Consider the following 17,124-nt stretch of genomic DNA (forward strand, 5'->3'; position numbering starts at 1 on the left):
GGATGTGAAGTGGTCATTGATCTTAGCTCTCTGGGTCTTCAGACTTCCTGGGTGAGAAAAATGAAAAATATGTGTCTTCCCCAGTGGGCCATGTAATAAGCAAACAAAGCCCGTCTCCTCTTTCCCTTCTCCTTTGCATAGCTGCTACCAAAAGAGGGGATCTTTTGTGTTTTGGGTGCTAGAGTGCTTAGCTAAGAAGGTGGTGTGGGGTGAGATCTCCCCTTGAGCTGTTTATGCCCTTAGGGAGCAGGGAAGAGCTCTGTTGGTTACTTAGCTGGCAGGGTGGAGAGGAGCCCGGTGGAGTGAGGCTGGCTCACTCCGATTGAGTGATGGCCAACACTCTTACTCATTTGTGTGTTGCTTAGATCCATCTACTTACCCTGTTCCTGTCACTCTGGACCTGAAAAGTTTGGACAGTCTCCACCCCGTTCTTGGTCCCATGTTCTGTGTAGATAAAGCTATGACCTGACCAGTTTGTCCACCTTATTGTGCGTCAAGCCAGGTGAAGTCAGCGTTACTTATCCCAGGTTTCCAGGTTTAGCCTTGAAAATCAAATCGTTAAGCAATCTCACCCTGTCACAGGAACCCATCCAGGCAAGGCCTTGCCCCTAGTGAAGGCATTAGCCCAGAGATCCCTGCTTATCTCTCTTATCTCATTCCCTACCTACCAGCTAAGGGCATAAGTCCAGATGTACACCTCTCCCTGGAATCTGTAAATAATAAACCTTTTCCCCCATTTATGTGTGTGTGTGTGTGTGTGTGTGTGTGTGTGTGTGTGTGTGTGAGAGAGAGAGAGAGAGAGAGAGAGAGAGAGAGAGAGAGAGAGAGAGAGTCATATGCATATGCCTGTATATACATGAATCATCTTCCTTTGCTCTTCCAAACTGTCCACTGAGGAAGGGTCTCTTAATCAAAGTCAGAGCTCACCAATATGGTTAGTCTTGCTAGCAGCTTGTGTCTGTTCCCCGAGGCTGAAAATACAGGCAGTTGCCACACCCACACAGCATTTGACTTGGGTTCTGGGGGATCTGCACTCTAGTGGCCATGCCTTTGTGGGAAGGTCTTTAACCACTGAGCAATCTCTCCAGCCCAAACCTAATATTTTTACCATTTATTCTTAAATGTGCCTCCCTGTGCTACCCCTAAGTGCAGGTAGTACCCTGACGTAAGTACTTCAACAGATCACAGCAGTTATATCCAGACTGGGACTCTCAGCAAGCACTGCAAGTCAGAATTTTTTTCTCCCCAGGCTGACAGTCAAATATCTTCCAGCAGCCCGTTGTCTCTGTACCTTTCCTATTCACAGAGCTGGGATGAGCATAGTGTCTGCCCTCTATGGCTGCTGTGAGCAGTCGAGATAACGTCTATACCGTATCCACAAAGCATGGGGCAGAGGGGATGCCCTCTACAGATTGCTATTGTCCATCTCTGCTGAGACCCAAGCACACGTTCCACCAAGATGCCTACAGTAAGACTTGATTCCACAGTGTCATCATCAATGAGTGGGGACCTTGGGACGCGTCAGGATTACCCTCTGACCTGAATGAGATTGGAGCCCTTCTGCGTTGTGAAGACCCATACATAGACGGTCATATCGACAGAAGGAGAGCACCATTCCCAGATACAAAATCTGCCAGAACTGTGATAAATTACCCAGATGATACTTTGTTATAGGAGCATGGACAGACCAAGGCAACCCCCAAGCTATTCTCGCTCTAACCCATCATTCATTCATTCAACAAACACCATAATGGGCCCTGCCATGCGCTAGGAAATCCCCCTTGTGCCCATTTTCCCACACCTTCCTATCGCCTATGATAATTTTCTCAGACCCAACTATATTGCAGTCCTATTTGAAATCACAAGTCTTGTGAATGAGTCAAGGAAAGGGAGGGAATATGTATGAGAGGAGGGTAGGGTATCAAGTCAGCATGGCCAGACTGCTTTGCTACTGCAGGAGACTGGACTTTATTGTTGAGTCCTCTACTAATTCTCTGCTGTTCTGGCAACAGGATGCTTTCTACATGCCTCTGTTTAATTACCAGGAAACTATGAGCAGCTGTGCCTGGACACCGGCGTGCGTAGTACATCCTCCTCGGCCCCGTTAGGTGTGGGGAAGTTTGGAGCATGAAGCCCAGGGCTTCTGCATGGGAGGTACTCCACTCGATCTTTGTCGTAGGCTCTTTGGGTTGTGTCCTTTTCTCTTTGTGTGCTGTGGTTGAACTTAGGGCCTTGAGCATGCTAGGCCGGTGCTCTAACAGTGAGTCCTACCTTCAGCTGGCTTTTGAGGTGGTTGCCTCCCCCCTCCTCCATCACTGTTCTTACCTCTACCTGGGTGAAGGGTAGATTGGTCACACTGAAGCTATAACCCTGAGATGCTGGGACATTGTTGAGCTGAATGTCAACTTCTCCCCGAGGCAACCAGCTTTTCTATTGGCTTGCTGGCTTTCAAAATATGCTTCACAACTCAGTTTAAGCTCTGCTGGAGAGGCGGGGAAAACAGTGGCAGCCCTTACTTTAAAAGTTTGTAAGGTTAATTATTTCTGGCAGGCTTCTGAGTGCCCTTGGGAAGAGGGTAGTGAGGGGTGTTTTTCCACTTTCTCTGTCCAGTACCCCCTCTCCATGCCTACATCCTTACTATAACTTGCCTGCTCTTCCCCGGCTTTCCAGCTAGGCTAGCTGCTGACTGGCCCTCCTTCATCATCCCTGACAAATGTTTCAGGCCAATTTGCTCTCTCATTAACCTGCTAGAACAGACTGTGCTCTTGGTCCATAGCAGCAGCAGGTTAGGAAACTGTCAGAAGGACCTCAGTTAAGAAGCCAAAAGCTAGGGCTGTTATTGAACTGGTATTTACCTTATGAACCCAGTGGTCCCGACAATGTTGAACCACTTTGGCATCCAGCCTCCTGTCTCCAGGAAGACCCTCATCAATGGCGGGGCACCTGGTTCAGTGGCTCAATCCCTTTGCTAGTAGGTGACAAGCACCCATTCAGTTGATTTGTGCCTAGCTTTTAGAAGAGTAGAGTTTCATCTGTCATCTGTCTATAAAACCACATCTTCCCATGTTCAGAATCTTGGGAGCCAAGGACAGGTAGAGACTGGCATGCTTCCCCTGCCTGGGACACACACAACGCTCCTCCGGCAAAGCTGCCCTGTTGCCTCTGCTCTGTTCTGGTTGAGGTCGGGCTGCTTCACCCTGTCTCTCTGCAAGCCTGCATCATAGGCGTGAAGGCTCTTCACACCGATGTGAACTCCAAAGGTTCCCAAGCAAGCCCTGGGACAGTGCCCATGAGTCAGAAAGGTTTTGTCAGCCCCCTGAGATGTGTGACATACCCATGTAAGGCTTTACTTTTTAAAAGGAGGTTGGTGGTTCTGGTTTTTTTTTTTCATTTTATTTGATTTGTTTTTACTTGTAGTGAAACACACACAGCATAAAACTTTTTATCCTTACCATTGGAAGTGGCCGATAGTGCTGGCATATTCATATTTTGGGGCAGTGGTTCTTCAGAACCTTCTCACATTGAGAAGCCAAAATCTTTGTCTACTAAATAACTCTGAGTTCTCTCCTCGTCCAGACCCTGCCAATCACTGTTTTCCCTCTGTCTTCATGAACATGATTGTTGCGGGCACTTTGTGTAAGTGGAGTCACACAGCATTTATTACTGTATTTCCATCTCAGCTCCCTTACTGTGATACCCTCCAAGTTCATTTACATAGCATGTGTCAGAATCACACACACACACACACACACACACACACACACACTGCCTCTCTCTCCCCTCTCACTGTATAGCCCAGGCTGGTCTGGACCTCACAATGTAGTTCAGGCTAACCACTATAATACTTTGGCTTCTGCTTCCCAGAGTCCTGCCATTACAGGTGTGAGCCAACCACCCACCACACCCGGCTCCCTTCCTTTTAAAGGTTGATTTGTGTTTTAGTTTCCTTTCTGTGACTGTGATAAAACATGCTGATCAAGAGCAACGTAGGGGGAGAAAGGATTTATTTCCATTTACACGTTATAGCCCATCACTGAGATAAGTCAGGGCAGGAAATCAAGTAGGTACTTGAAACAGAAGCCATGGAGGAACACTGCTGTGCTGGCTGGGTTGTAGACTCGCACTTAGTTACCTTTTTGTTACAACCTAGGACTACCTGCCCAGGGAATGGCACCACTCATCGTGGGCTGGGCTCTTCTACATCAGTTAATAATGAGGACAATACCAGCACAGACACCAATCTGATTTGGAAAATTCCTCAAAAGAGACTCCCTTCCAAAGTGAGGCCTGTTGGGAAGTTAAAGCTTGTCAAGCTGACAGGTCAAGCTAATCGGGACAACTAATATTCCACAACTAATATCACACACACCTACTCTGAATTTGTCAAATACAAATGAACCAGACATTGTTTAGGTATTTATTACTTGTATATATTGTATATAGTTATTGTACTTTTGTATATAGTTTTTCTTATGTTAGTTATAAGCTTTTTCCTTTTTTCTTTTTATTAAAATAGAAAAGAGGAAATATGGTGATATTTTATTTGTATTAAAATGTTATTTGTATGTTAATAAATAAAGTTGCCCGGGGGTCAGAGCTATTAGCAAGCCATAGGAAAGCAGGGCAGTGGTGGCGTACGCTTGTAATCCCAGCACTTGGTAGGCAGAGCTAGGTAAGTCTCTGTGTGTTCAGGAATACAGCCAGTATTGGATACACAAGCCTTTAATCTCAATATCTCAATCATAGAATGCCACACCAACTCCAGTGTCGTCCGTGTGACATGAACAATTATGTCAATAATAGCGGACGGGAGATACGTGTCCCACGGGACTAAGCTCCCTGGAGGTCCCTGGCAGAGTGCCCGTGTTATGCCTCCTTCTCGAAGGAGACGTGCTTCACAGATCATGAGCTCTCTGGGCTATGGGTTCTGTATAACTGCTTTTCTGATAATGTTCTAATTAATCTATAAAACACAGCCAAAATTAATGAATGCTTGGGCTGTGAACTGTGGAGGAAAGGGGAAGCTGGACATGGACCTTATTTAGATATAGCAGAATGAACTATTCCTTAAAGACCTCAAGCCTCAAGCCGCTAGATAATAGAAAGTATAATATCTCAGGTATTTCTAGAGAATGAACACTCGCCCACTAGGAATCCTTTAGGAATCCCAACTAAAGTGATTTATGGCAGAAAACATTATCTCATAGGAGGCAGATAGTGGGCCCCTCTGTTGAGGAAGTTCAGCATGGAAAACTTAAGGACTAGAGCAGAACCCTTTCCCCTTACAGGTGTAAAAGTACAAGTGTCTATATTCCAGCAGGTAAAAAGGTTTTATATTAGAAGAGATATATGTTAAAGAACTAAAGAAAGACTTAGGGAGGATCTGCAGCATCCAAATTGGCTAAATGGGTCATGAGAACCAGAAAAGTAAAAATGAATAATAAACTAACGAGCGGCTGAGATAAAGATGAAGGACACAGCTGCAAGAAGCCTACACAAGTCTAGGAACTGTACTAAGTTTAAAAAACACAGACTGCTCTTTGGGTCATAAAGTTCTTGTGAGTGAAGGGATATGTCTAGTGCCGATTAATAACTGTGTGCTTGATGTTTTTTAAAGATGATGTAATTGAATTATTGCCAAGCTCTTGTGGTTCCTTGTATGACTTGATAGTTTTCTTTTCTGTATATAAACTACTGATTTGCAGAAGTAAAGTTGCAGCAGATTCAAACCACTTTTGAGTGTGTTTGTTGTCTGTCTGTCAGTCGCCGAATCCTTGCCTTCCTGACTACCCAAGCCCTGATTCTCCTACGGTCGTGGTACTTCCGGTGGGCCAGTCCGTGACAATAGAAAACCTGGAGGTCTATACAGACAGGCCGTGACGAGGCGGTCATGTGGTTGGGTTTACAACCAATGAGAAGGCAGAACAGAAACACTATAAAAAGACAGACACACAGGAAGTAGCTCTGGTTTGGAGAGGAAGGACCATCTCAGGAGGAAGGGTAAGGTTTTAGCTCTTAGTTCTGACCTCTTGGCTTTCTTCTTTGCATTGGTTCTGTGTTTCTTATTTAATAAGATGGTTGGTTACATCTACAGATGCAGAGTCAGGAAAACCCCTAGGGCTCACTTCATTGGAGGGTCCCAGGTCCCAGTGAAAGACTCTGTCTCAAAAAAACAAAGTAGCCAGAACCTGAGGAATGACATCTGAGGTTGACTTCTGACCTCCACAGGCACACACATATACATGAATGTCTCCCACATCCCACGAACACACACATGAAGAAAACCATAGCAGGAACTACAGGAGAGATTTCATGCTGGGCAGATGGTGAAGCAATGGTCATACTCCAGGAACAGAGAGGAGCCAGCGCCCTCTAAGCACTGCACCAAGGAGCAAATGATAAGGCCAGGCTGGAGATGGGCAGGGCAACTAGCAAAGAGCATTGTGGGCCAAGGGAGAAGGTTTTCTATGGGCCAGCAGCTTGCTCAGGCAATGTGTTTGTCTCTGCTGTTTTAATGGAGAATAGGAAAGACCATCTGTGCATTCGCCTCGGGGTCAGGATTCACAATGCTCTTAAATGAATTATTTTATTTCTTGCTTATTGGTAATCTTATTCATATACAAATGAATGCACATTTTTATTTCTCCTAGTGTGTTGGATTTTGCCCACATATTGAGTTTTAGAATACTACACGCTCAAAGACAGAATTTCCGCCTGCTTCCCTCGGTAGATTTAGATTGTCCTAAGTTGTTGAGTCTTCATAACTAAATGTAAAAAGAATTTTGTTCATGAATTTGCAAATTGATTTCCTCTTTAGTGACCCGTGTGGGCCTCCAGCCCATTTTCTTCTGCATGCAATTTTACTGCTATTATTTAGATGTACGATTTAAACAATATACTGGCATTCCTTCTGCATAAATCCGTGAATTATAGTGAAATATGGGCAGCACTCCCCTTGCCTTTCATCCCTCCTTCCCTTCCCTCCTTCCTTCCTTCCTTCCCAAACCTGAAGCTGGTCACCCTCCACAGCACATGCCTGGATTTCTGCCGAGTCTCTCCCACCAATACTAAGAATTCAAGCTCTCTGGAGGCACCCAGTCAGTCCAGTCTTTACTTCCTGCCTCCTTCACATCCTACCTTCATCCTGGGGTTCCAAGGGCATTGTGGACATGGGGTACCATGTATATTAGAGATGTTCAGCTTGATTGACTGATAACTGCTGGAGGGTTTCCCTACATGTATGCATACAAGTTAGCAAGCCAGGGAAATGCTTGTGGTAGGGTCGGGTTTTTCTTTTTTTTTTTTTTTTTCTCTTTGAAATGGGCTCTCATTTAGTCAAGGGTGACTTTCAACTTCTGATCCTACATCTCCTAAGTGCTGGAATTAGAGACATGTGAGTGCTAGGATTCCAGGCATGTGAGTGCTAGGATTCCAGGCATGTGAGTGCTGGGATTACAGGCATGCACATCCTGAGATTGCAGGCATGCACCACCACTCCGTTAATGTGATGCTGAGAACTGAACCAGGGCTGCCTACAGGCTAGGCTGCACTCTACCAAGTTGGGCTACATCCCCACCAAGCAATGTGGTTTACGTGTTGCATAGGGAAGAGAATGGAGGAAGGTAATTCCTTCCAGCTTGCTGAGTCAGCCAGAATCAGAGCTGATGGATCTTGAAGCCGTGAGGTCCACAGGGAGGTGAAGGATGGTCTCTGATGTCATGAGTTAGGACTTAATAGATTGGAAGACTCTCAGGAAAGTGCTTTGCAAACTGTGCAAGTTTTACCTAATCCACTCTTTGAATAACTCGGCTTCTAGGCAAGAGACCAATCACATTTACAAGTATTTTGTTTGGCCACATTTTGTTTTTTTTCCTTGGCAATTGCAGGGAGGACTTGGTATTCTGAAATTCTCCACCCAGCTCTGGGTGTGAGTGAAATTCTGCTTCCACTACTGTAAGACATTGCTCAGACTCTGACGGAGGCCTTTTTGCAAGCAGGCATGTCTGATGCCACATGCAGATCGTCCGTCCCGACAGTGGAACACTTCTCTGCTGCAGTAAGGGAAGCTCACGACACTCGCTTTCCCCCACTCTCGCTGCAGGTACAGAAGGTCCTCATGTTGCATTGAAGGGTTTTATTTTATTTTATTTTTTCAGTTGGTTTGCTTGAATATGAAAATAGGGTTTCCAGATAAAATACAGATCAGGAACGTGAGTTTGAAGCTCAAATAAGCAACAGAAGATATTATGTGCACGGCACATGCTTAAATGTTAAGAAAGCATCGTTTATCTGAGATGCAAACTTAACCGGGCAGCCTGTATTTTTATTTGCTAAATTTGGCAGCATGAATTAAAAAAGACCCAACCAAACCATAGCTGCAGCCGGCACTGTTGGATAGATGTCTTCCTCGGGAAACAGGAGGGAATTGATGGAACATCTTTCTTTCTCAGCATCCTCTGATCTGCTCTGTCTTTCCTTGGAAAGGGAACAAGACATGCTGGGTATAGCCAGTCATGCTGGGCTGGCAGAGACCTGGATAAGGAGGCAGACAGACTGGTGTTAGAGGGAAAAGGGCCTTCGCTAGCTGCTTGGAGACTGCTGAAGACAGCACCAATTCCAGAATAAGCACACTTGAGCTGCTAAAAATAAAAGGGAAGGGGACGGGCCAATTGATGCATAGTGCATGGTCATGGCTGCTGCCTGGTGCAATCTGGGTCCAGGTAAACCTGGGGAAAACCAGTAGTGGCGAGTTGCAGGAAGCAGGAGGGAGTGAGCCATAGGGCTCCCTGCATCTCAAGGGGAGGGATGGGAAGGGGAGGAGGAGAAGCAGCCAGAAGCCCTGGCATTCTAAATGGGTGAGCTGTGCAAGATCATCTCAGATGGCAGGAACGTGATGGTTCAGGCTGGCAACTGTGGATGAAATCCACCTGCAAGACTTAGCTGGCTGTCACAGTGAGGGAGCAATCAGGGCCATCTGCCACCTCAAATAGCTGCTTATTCCAGGCAGGAGTGTCTGCAGCATGCTGTGACATCCTGCAAAGAGTCATTTTAGAATCGCCTGGTCCAGTGGGCAAGCAAACATCAAGGGCAGTGGCTGTGAGGATAAGGGGTAGATTTGTTTGATGTCAGGCCCTCCAAGGGAATTCTGGTTGGAAACAAGGTGACCTGGGCACAAAATGTTACAGTCTGTGGTTCAGATTCCCCATCTTTTTGTTTTGTTTTGTTTTTGTTTTTTCGAGACAGGTTTCTTCATGTAGTTTCGGTGCCTGTCCTGGATCTCGCTCTGTAGACCAGGCTGGCCTTGAACTCACAGAGATCTGCCTGACTCTGCCTCCCAAGTGCTGGGATTAAAGGCATGTGCCACCAGCGCCATGCTAGATTCCTCATCTGTAAAACAGCTTCTTGTCAGGGGCTGGTTATGACAGACTGATATCACTGTTTCACTAGGATCTCATCCAAGCCAGAATAATTCTTCCCCAGTGTCAGTTCAGGTGCTACATCAGCTGTGAATAAGAACAGATGGGCCAGTCAGGAAACAGAGGGGCAGAGGCCATGTGCTCTTAACCTCTGCATAATTTTCACATCTCTCCACCTGCCAGCACCAGAATTTCACTTCTTAATTGCTGAAGGGTTGTGAGAAGGGTACTCGGGGGAGGTGATAAACACGTATGAATTGATGTTGAGGCAATTAACATATTGACAGGGTGTCCGAAGGGTCTGGAAACACCTATAGTATTGTTTCAGATGGAAAATATTTAACATTGTGTGCCTTTGCCCAGGCTTCTGGGTGTTATGTGCATCTTCTGTCAGTATCTGATGAGTGTATATAACATTTATTATATGAAAACTTATGAATCAAGAGTGTCTACTTACGTTTGTAAGCCCAGCACTCAGGAGACTGAAGCAGGAGGATTGCCATCAATTCAAGGCAAGCCTGCACTACATAGTGAGCTCAAAGCTATCCATGGTTATATAGCAAGACCCTGTCTTAAAAACAAACAAATTTATAAATATATAGAAAACATAAATACTTTTTTTTTCAGAGACAGAAAATATATTCAGAAAGAAGAAAACAAGTTCTGGAAAAATATTAATTGGAAGATCTAAAACTTGTTCATAGTACTGGGGATGTAACTCAGAGGTTCACTGCTAGCCCTGCATCCTGGAGCCTGGCTTTGATCACCAGCAACACAACCATTATAAATTGAAAAAAAATGTACATGGTCAATTGTGGTCACTTTGAACACACTTACAATACATGCAGAGTCGCCAGTAATGCATTAGTGACACATTAAGGAGATGAATTCAAGCACTCCCTCTTAGTGTTCAGAGGGACCAAGGTTTTGATTCTCTGAGCTCTCCCTGTGTGTTCCATCATCTTTGGCTGTTATGTGAGTTACAATCTGTGCCTGCCTGAAGGCTGTCTTATGACTCTGTCCCTACCAAAGGGCTTTGCTCTCTCTTTTATTACTGAAGAGTACAGAAAACATCACACAGGAAAGGGATGAGGAATACTTCACAGAAATATTGAAAAGAGTTTTACAAGGGATTAAGTTACTGACTCCCACTGACCACAACTGACCTAAATAACAAACAGTATAGCAAACATTGTTGTTTATCAAGCAACATCTGTGTGTTGCATTCGACATTTATGGTGGATATTTATTTTGTAAGGTGGTTTTCCGCCTATATTTGCTGTTTCCAGCAAATGATGGCCATAACACATAATCAGACTCACGAGCATTACTCCTGGGCCAGGGGCATGGAAGAGCACATAGTTGAAGATTGTAGCTGTGCATTAGCTTGGGTTGTAAAAGCCGATTCCATGGGAAATCCAAGGCAAGTAAGGTTGGCTGTTACGTTGTTCTCTTCAAGGAAGGTTAAACAAACAGGCTGAGGACACAGTCGGAGAGCAGTCTGAAGTGACCTCAGAGTGTATTATTAACTCTAGCTGTGTGGCCCAGCAAAAGTTCCAGCTCTTAGGATGTAAACAATATTTTTATCATAAAGCATTTCCACAGTCAATGAAGGTGGAACTCTAGATTTTCTTCATAGTTGCATTTAGGTAATTGCTAAGTGGTCAGATAATTGAACTTGAATGAAAAAGTCATTACTGAGATATAAAAAATGATAGCAACATTTGCACTGGGTACGAAGGACATCTCTCATAGAGGAAGGCTTAATTTCACATGAAAATAAAGAACTTATGGAAACTTTCAAGTACTCATAAGCAGCCATGCTCCCCCACCCCACCCAAATACATTTTGGAACTAATACATTTTGGAACTTTCCATCTGATTTGGAAACATTGCTAACATGTATGCCAAAACCTGGGTTGCTATTCTGGGGACTCCTGGGTCCATTCTTCCCAGCTCCACCGTCACTGAGTAGGTTATGATTAAGGGATTAATGACCAGAGTGTTGGAGGAAGTTCTGCAGGCTCTCCTTGTCTGTTTAAAGCAACAGTGTAATCATTATTTCAGTAAAACTGAGTAGTCAACTTTTCTTTCCTTCAGTTGAAAGCAGTAAGTCACCGGCAAGATTCCATGAAATTCTGGTTCCTTACTTTGGTTTCGTATGTGGCGCTGGTGTAGAGTGGGGCCAGAGAAAGGTATCCAATCTGATCCAGACCCAGTTCTTCGAGTTTTCACTGCTGTAAAACACGGTTTGGAATCACCTCGAGGAGGAAAGGGTTTATTTATTTGACTTACATTCTCATGTCACACCCCATCACCGAGGATGCTGGATATCAGGACAGAAAGGAGGAACTCAAGAGAGGAAGCTGGAGGCAAGAATTGAAACAGAGACCAATGGAGGGCTGCTGCCTCCTGGCTTGTTCCACAAGGCTTGCTCAGCCTGCTTTCCTATACAACCCAGGACCACCTGGCCAGGGGCATCACTCCCCACAGTGGGCTGAGCTCTCCAACTTCAAACATGACTCAAGAAAATGTCCCCCACAGACTTATCTATGAGCCACTCTTATGGAAGCATTTTCTCAATTAAGCATGTTCTCTTCCCCAAGTTGACAAAAAACAGCCAGGACATCCAGTGAGTTCCATATCTAGATGCTGTGTGACATGAATTGCAGGAATCTAAGGGTCACCTTACTGTCCAGGGATGACCTTGAACTCACTATATAGAGGATCTTCATACAGTTCTGTAAAAAAAACAGGAAGCAACACCCTCACCCCAAGCTTCAATGTTTCCCATCCTAGTTGAATACAGCATGGAATATGCTGCGGAAGAGGGGGTGGGTTTCACACACACTTTGAGGTCCGTATTAGTTACTCTTGTGTTGCTGTGACCACAAAGCCAGATAGAAACAACTTATGAGTTCCTTTGGCTCGTGGTTCCAGAGGGTCAGTCCCTGGTTCCTGAAACTTGAGCAGAACACCATGGTAACAGAAGCAGATAAGGGAGGAGCATCTTAGTTACATCACAAGTAAGCAGCAGAGAGTGAGGAGCCTGGGGACCTGATGGACTTCTATGAGGCCATACTTCCCAGCTTCCATAGCCTTCCGAAGAGTACCAATATCTGAAGAATGTGCATTCAAGACACAAGAGACACATTCTGTATTCAAATCATAATCCATCTGACTGCCGATCACCAAAAGGCTCTTAGTCACCTCATAATGTGAAATGCATTTAGGACTTCTTCAAAACCGTAACAGCTTCAATATTTCTGAAAAGTCCAAATTCAGTTTCTTCTGAGACTTAAGGCAAATTTTTAGCTGTGGGTCTCTCTAAGATACTTGCAGAATATAATGACACAGTGTAAATACTCTCAACCCAAAGGGGGCAGATGAGGGAACCGGAAAGGACTGGACAAAAGTGAGACCCAAGCCCAGTAGCACAGACATTAAATCTTGTAGCCCCATGCCCATCATCTGGGATATGTGGTGACCGGTTTAGTTCCAGTGAGCGCGGGTTGCCCTACTCCACATGGCAGTCTTTCTCTTGGTTGGCTCTACCCATTGCCCGTGGCTTTTCTCCACAGCCATGCCATTATTAGCATTTTCAACACCCTAACCTTGCCTTGCCTTGCCTGGCCTTGTATCGTTCATGATCCTGGAACTCTCTCTGTATACCTACAAAACCAGCGCGGCATGGCTAAGGTCAAGGTCAGCTGCTGACTTGAGCAGTATCTGGGTCCCCTTGGACCACAGCCTCAATGGTTCCTGAGTACCTGGGTGGTTAAACCTGGGAAAACATTGGCCTGTGCAGCCTGTCTTAGGATTTCTATTGCTGTGATGAAACAGCGCGACCAACACCAGCACTAACAACCTGGGGAGGAGAGGGTTTCTTTCTCTTACTCTTCTATACCCCAGGCCATCATCGAAGGCAGTCAGGACAGGAACTCAAACAGAGCAGGAACCTGGAGGCAGGAGCTGATGCAGAGGCCGTGGAGGAGTGCTGCTTACTGGCTTGCTCCTCATGGCTTGCTCAGCTGCTTTCTTATCTAATTCAGGATCACCAGTCCAGGATGGCACCACCTGTCATGGATTGGACCCTCCCTCATCAATTACTAATTAAGAAAATCAGGTTTGTCTACAGCCAGATATTATGGAGGCTTCTTCTCAACTGAGATTTTTTTTTTCCCTCTCCTATGATTCTAGCTTGGGTCAAGTTGTCATTAACCTATACAGCACACAGCTCTCTGTCAGTAGGAATCCACCCACTGTAGGCCTCAGATGCTATCTGACAGCGTTCTTAGTCCACTGGTTGATTGGAAACTAGGGGGTCTGGTTGCGCGTTCCAAAGGATTTACCTAAGGGTCACAAAGATGCTCTGTCCTGTACAGAGGAGGACAGCCAGGGACTATTTAAATGTCTAAGGATGCTCCCAGGTGAAGCGGCTCTGGACTTGGAGCATTCTAACCTCTCCACAACACCCCAGTTCTAATCCATTAGCCCAGCCTTGCTGATGGCCCAATGGGAGGTGCAGTTCTTCACAGCAGCCTGCGTGGACGGTGGCTTAGCCAACTGTAAAAGGAAGGGAATTAAAAGCAGGGTCTGGGATGGGAGCTGCAATTTGTATGAGGTATATCCCAGAACAAACTGCAGACTAAATTTAGTCAATATTAATGTGCACGCATGCATGCCAAGCAGACCATTCCCAGCTGTACCCCTGCTGTAGCTCAGCTCCCCCAACTCAGCACTCAGGTCAACTGTGCTCTCATATCTGAGTTCAAGACTCTAGTACTGTATATTTACATTATTTATTTTTCTCCTTGCTCTGATAAGATACCCGATGTAAAACAACTAAGAAGAAAGGAGGATTTGTTTTGGCGCACGGTCTCGGAGAGTTCAGTCGCCATGGCAGTAGGAAAACGTCTCACCTCACAATGGGAAGTATAGAGAGGGGTACAGAAGTGGATCAGGGCAAGTCATAGACCCCAAAGCATGTACCCCCACTGGCCTGCTCCAACTGTGTCAGTATTCCATTCAGTGGTTCGTGTGTGTGTGTGTGTGTGTGTGTGTGTGTGTGTGTGTGTGTGTGTGTGTGTGTGTTAGGCCAGAGGTTGACATCTGGCATCTCTCTCAATTGCTTTTCCACCTTACTTTTTGACACAGTTTCTTACTGAACCTGGAGCTCACCGTTTCATCTAGGCTGGCTGACCAGTAAGGCCCCGGGAGCCTACTCTCCCTTCCTGCCCGGCAGTGAGATTGCAGGCCAGCTTGTGCGGAGAGCACTTTACCTAATGAGCCATCCCCCGGCTCCAGTTGATGTGCACTGTAAATCTCTATGGGTGCAGCCCCTAGCCATGCCTAGTGGCCTCTAGCCACCTCTAGCCAAGTCTACCTGCCTCTAGCCAAGTCTACCTGCCTCTAGCCAAGTCTACCTGCCTCTAGCCAAGTCTACCTGCCTCTAGCCATGCCTAGTGGTCTCTAGCTGCCTCTGGCTGCCTCTAGCCATGCCTAGCGGCCTCTAGCTGCCTCTAACCAAGTCTACCTGCCTCTAGCCATGCCTAGTGGTCTCTAGCTGCCTCTAGCCATGCCTAGTGGTCTCTAGCTGCCTCTGGCTGCCTCTAGCTGCCTCTAGCCATGCCTAGTGTCCTCTAGCTGCCTCTAGCCATGCCTAGTGGTCTCTAGCTGCCTCTAGCCATGCCTAGTGGTCTCTAGCTGCCTCTAGCCATGCCTAGTGGTCTCTAGCCGCCCCTAGCTGCCTCTAGCGGCCTGCCTGGGTAGTCCCAGATGATTTCCAAGAGGCCAGTGACTCTTGCTTAGTGCTGTGCTTCAGAAGCTGCTCACCTGTCAATATTCTCCCCAGCTTGATCTGCCCTTGGCTTGTAGTGTGTGATTTACAGAATGTGAGGCTTTTCAGTGATGTAAATTTCACAGCAGAAAAACCCAAGCTATTTATTCTCCACTAAAAGAAAGCAGAGCTCCCTAGAGTGAGAGTGATTTCCATTCTTGAGTAATATTCTAGACTGCACTGGAATACTTATTGTGAAAAAGCAGTAACACTGTAGGAATAATAGAGAAACACAGAAAATAGCTTAAGGGGGAGCCTATTGGTCCATTTGTGAACATATGAACACCTAAAAATAAAACCAAAATTATGGTTAATTAAAATTATGTTGAGCTGTAAAAAGCTAGTCAGTAGTGATAGCCAAAGGAAAATAATGAGAATTTCCTTTTTAAGTAACAAGACTTACATCTGGGTTGTACTTATTCAGATAAGTAAAGATGCTCTTCACATTTAATCTTATGAATACACACACAAACACACGACCGTGCACATGCACACTCACACACACACATACACAGAGGCAGATGAAATAGTCAGAGGCTGAGCCGATTTCAGGTCTGTGTTTGGGATGTCCTCGGCTACTGTGGTGACCAATGAGCATCCATCATTTGCTAAGTTATTATGAGAGTCTGCGGAGCCTTAAGATATAGTAACCCCTTCACTGCTCACATCTTCTAGAATTTTCAGTTAGTAGAGAAACACTGAAGTAGGAATCTGGAAATAAAATTCTGGACAAGGGTTGTGCAAAAACGAGATTTAGCTAGCCGTGGGTCTTTTCTGAACTTCTAAGAAGTACAAGATTCTCAGAAAATGAAATGACAGGATCCTTTCTCCCTCACATGCCAGCAGGCAGACTCCTCACCACCTGCTGTAAGTCTGCTGCTTGTCTCTACCTGGCAGCAGCAGAACCTAGTGTAAGCACTATTGACCTTCATCAAAGTGCTTCAAGGACAACCGGGAGCCCAGGGAGGAGCGGGTTTTAATTTTAAAGAGACCAGAAATGTATGAGTGAGTGTCTGCTGGTTTGCATTTTTTTGCTGTTTTGTGTTTCCAGCAGCTGTTTCTGGTTGCCCTGGTTACTCCTGTGACTTTGCTCTGGCCCTGTGTGGTCACTCAATAGAACTGCCCGTAAGAAGAAAGACGGAGCCCCAGACCTCACACCTGGTACCCTTCTAGAGGATGAGGAGAAAATGCTGTCAATCAGATCCCCACGGGACTTTGCTGAACCTAAGGATTCCTGGGAGGTGGCAATAAAGGACAGATCATTTATGATACCTGTTGATCTTCAAAGAGAGTAAAATTGGAATAGTTCATGTCTGGGGTTTCAGGCCTGGGCTAAGACTTATGTATTTAATAGTTTTGGAACGTAAATCATACCAGAAACTTCTCTTGACAGTGTTCCTTGGATTAAGATCGGCTAGATGGGACTGCTAGGCTGAGGCAAATTTGTGGTTCTGCTATAGGAATGCAAAAGGGCAATGTGAATACAGTTAAGAGGTTTTGAAAGGCATCTCTGTAATAGCAGAACTAGAGACATGATCTTAGAGAGAATAAAGAGGGAAAGCCGAGAGAAAGGGCTCCACAGAACTCAGGCAGAGATCGGGGAGCTTCAAAACCAGGAATCGTCGGCTTCCAATCCTGCGTCAAGCAATTCTGTCCAAGTTGACAGCAGGCACATTGAGAGGAGATTCAGCGTGTTTTCACAAAGGACAAGGGGCTTGCTGAGAAATAGGGCCGCTAAGCGGTGATGTCTGTGTGGTTTCTGTCACACTACGAGGGCTTTTTTTGGAAGTCAGAGAGAAAACACAAGAAGGAATAAAAAGAGTCAAATGCCCTTTTACAATTTTCTCTGTGCTCCTGGACCAGAAAGCA

This window comes from Peromyscus leucopus, chromosome 10 (assembly GCF_004664715.2).
Source record: "Peromyscus leucopus breed LL Stock chromosome 10, UCI_PerLeu_2.1, whole genome shotgun sequence".
Classification (NCBI taxonomy): domain Eukaryota; kingdom Metazoa; phylum Chordata; class Mammalia; order Rodentia; family Cricetidae; genus Peromyscus; species Peromyscus leucopus.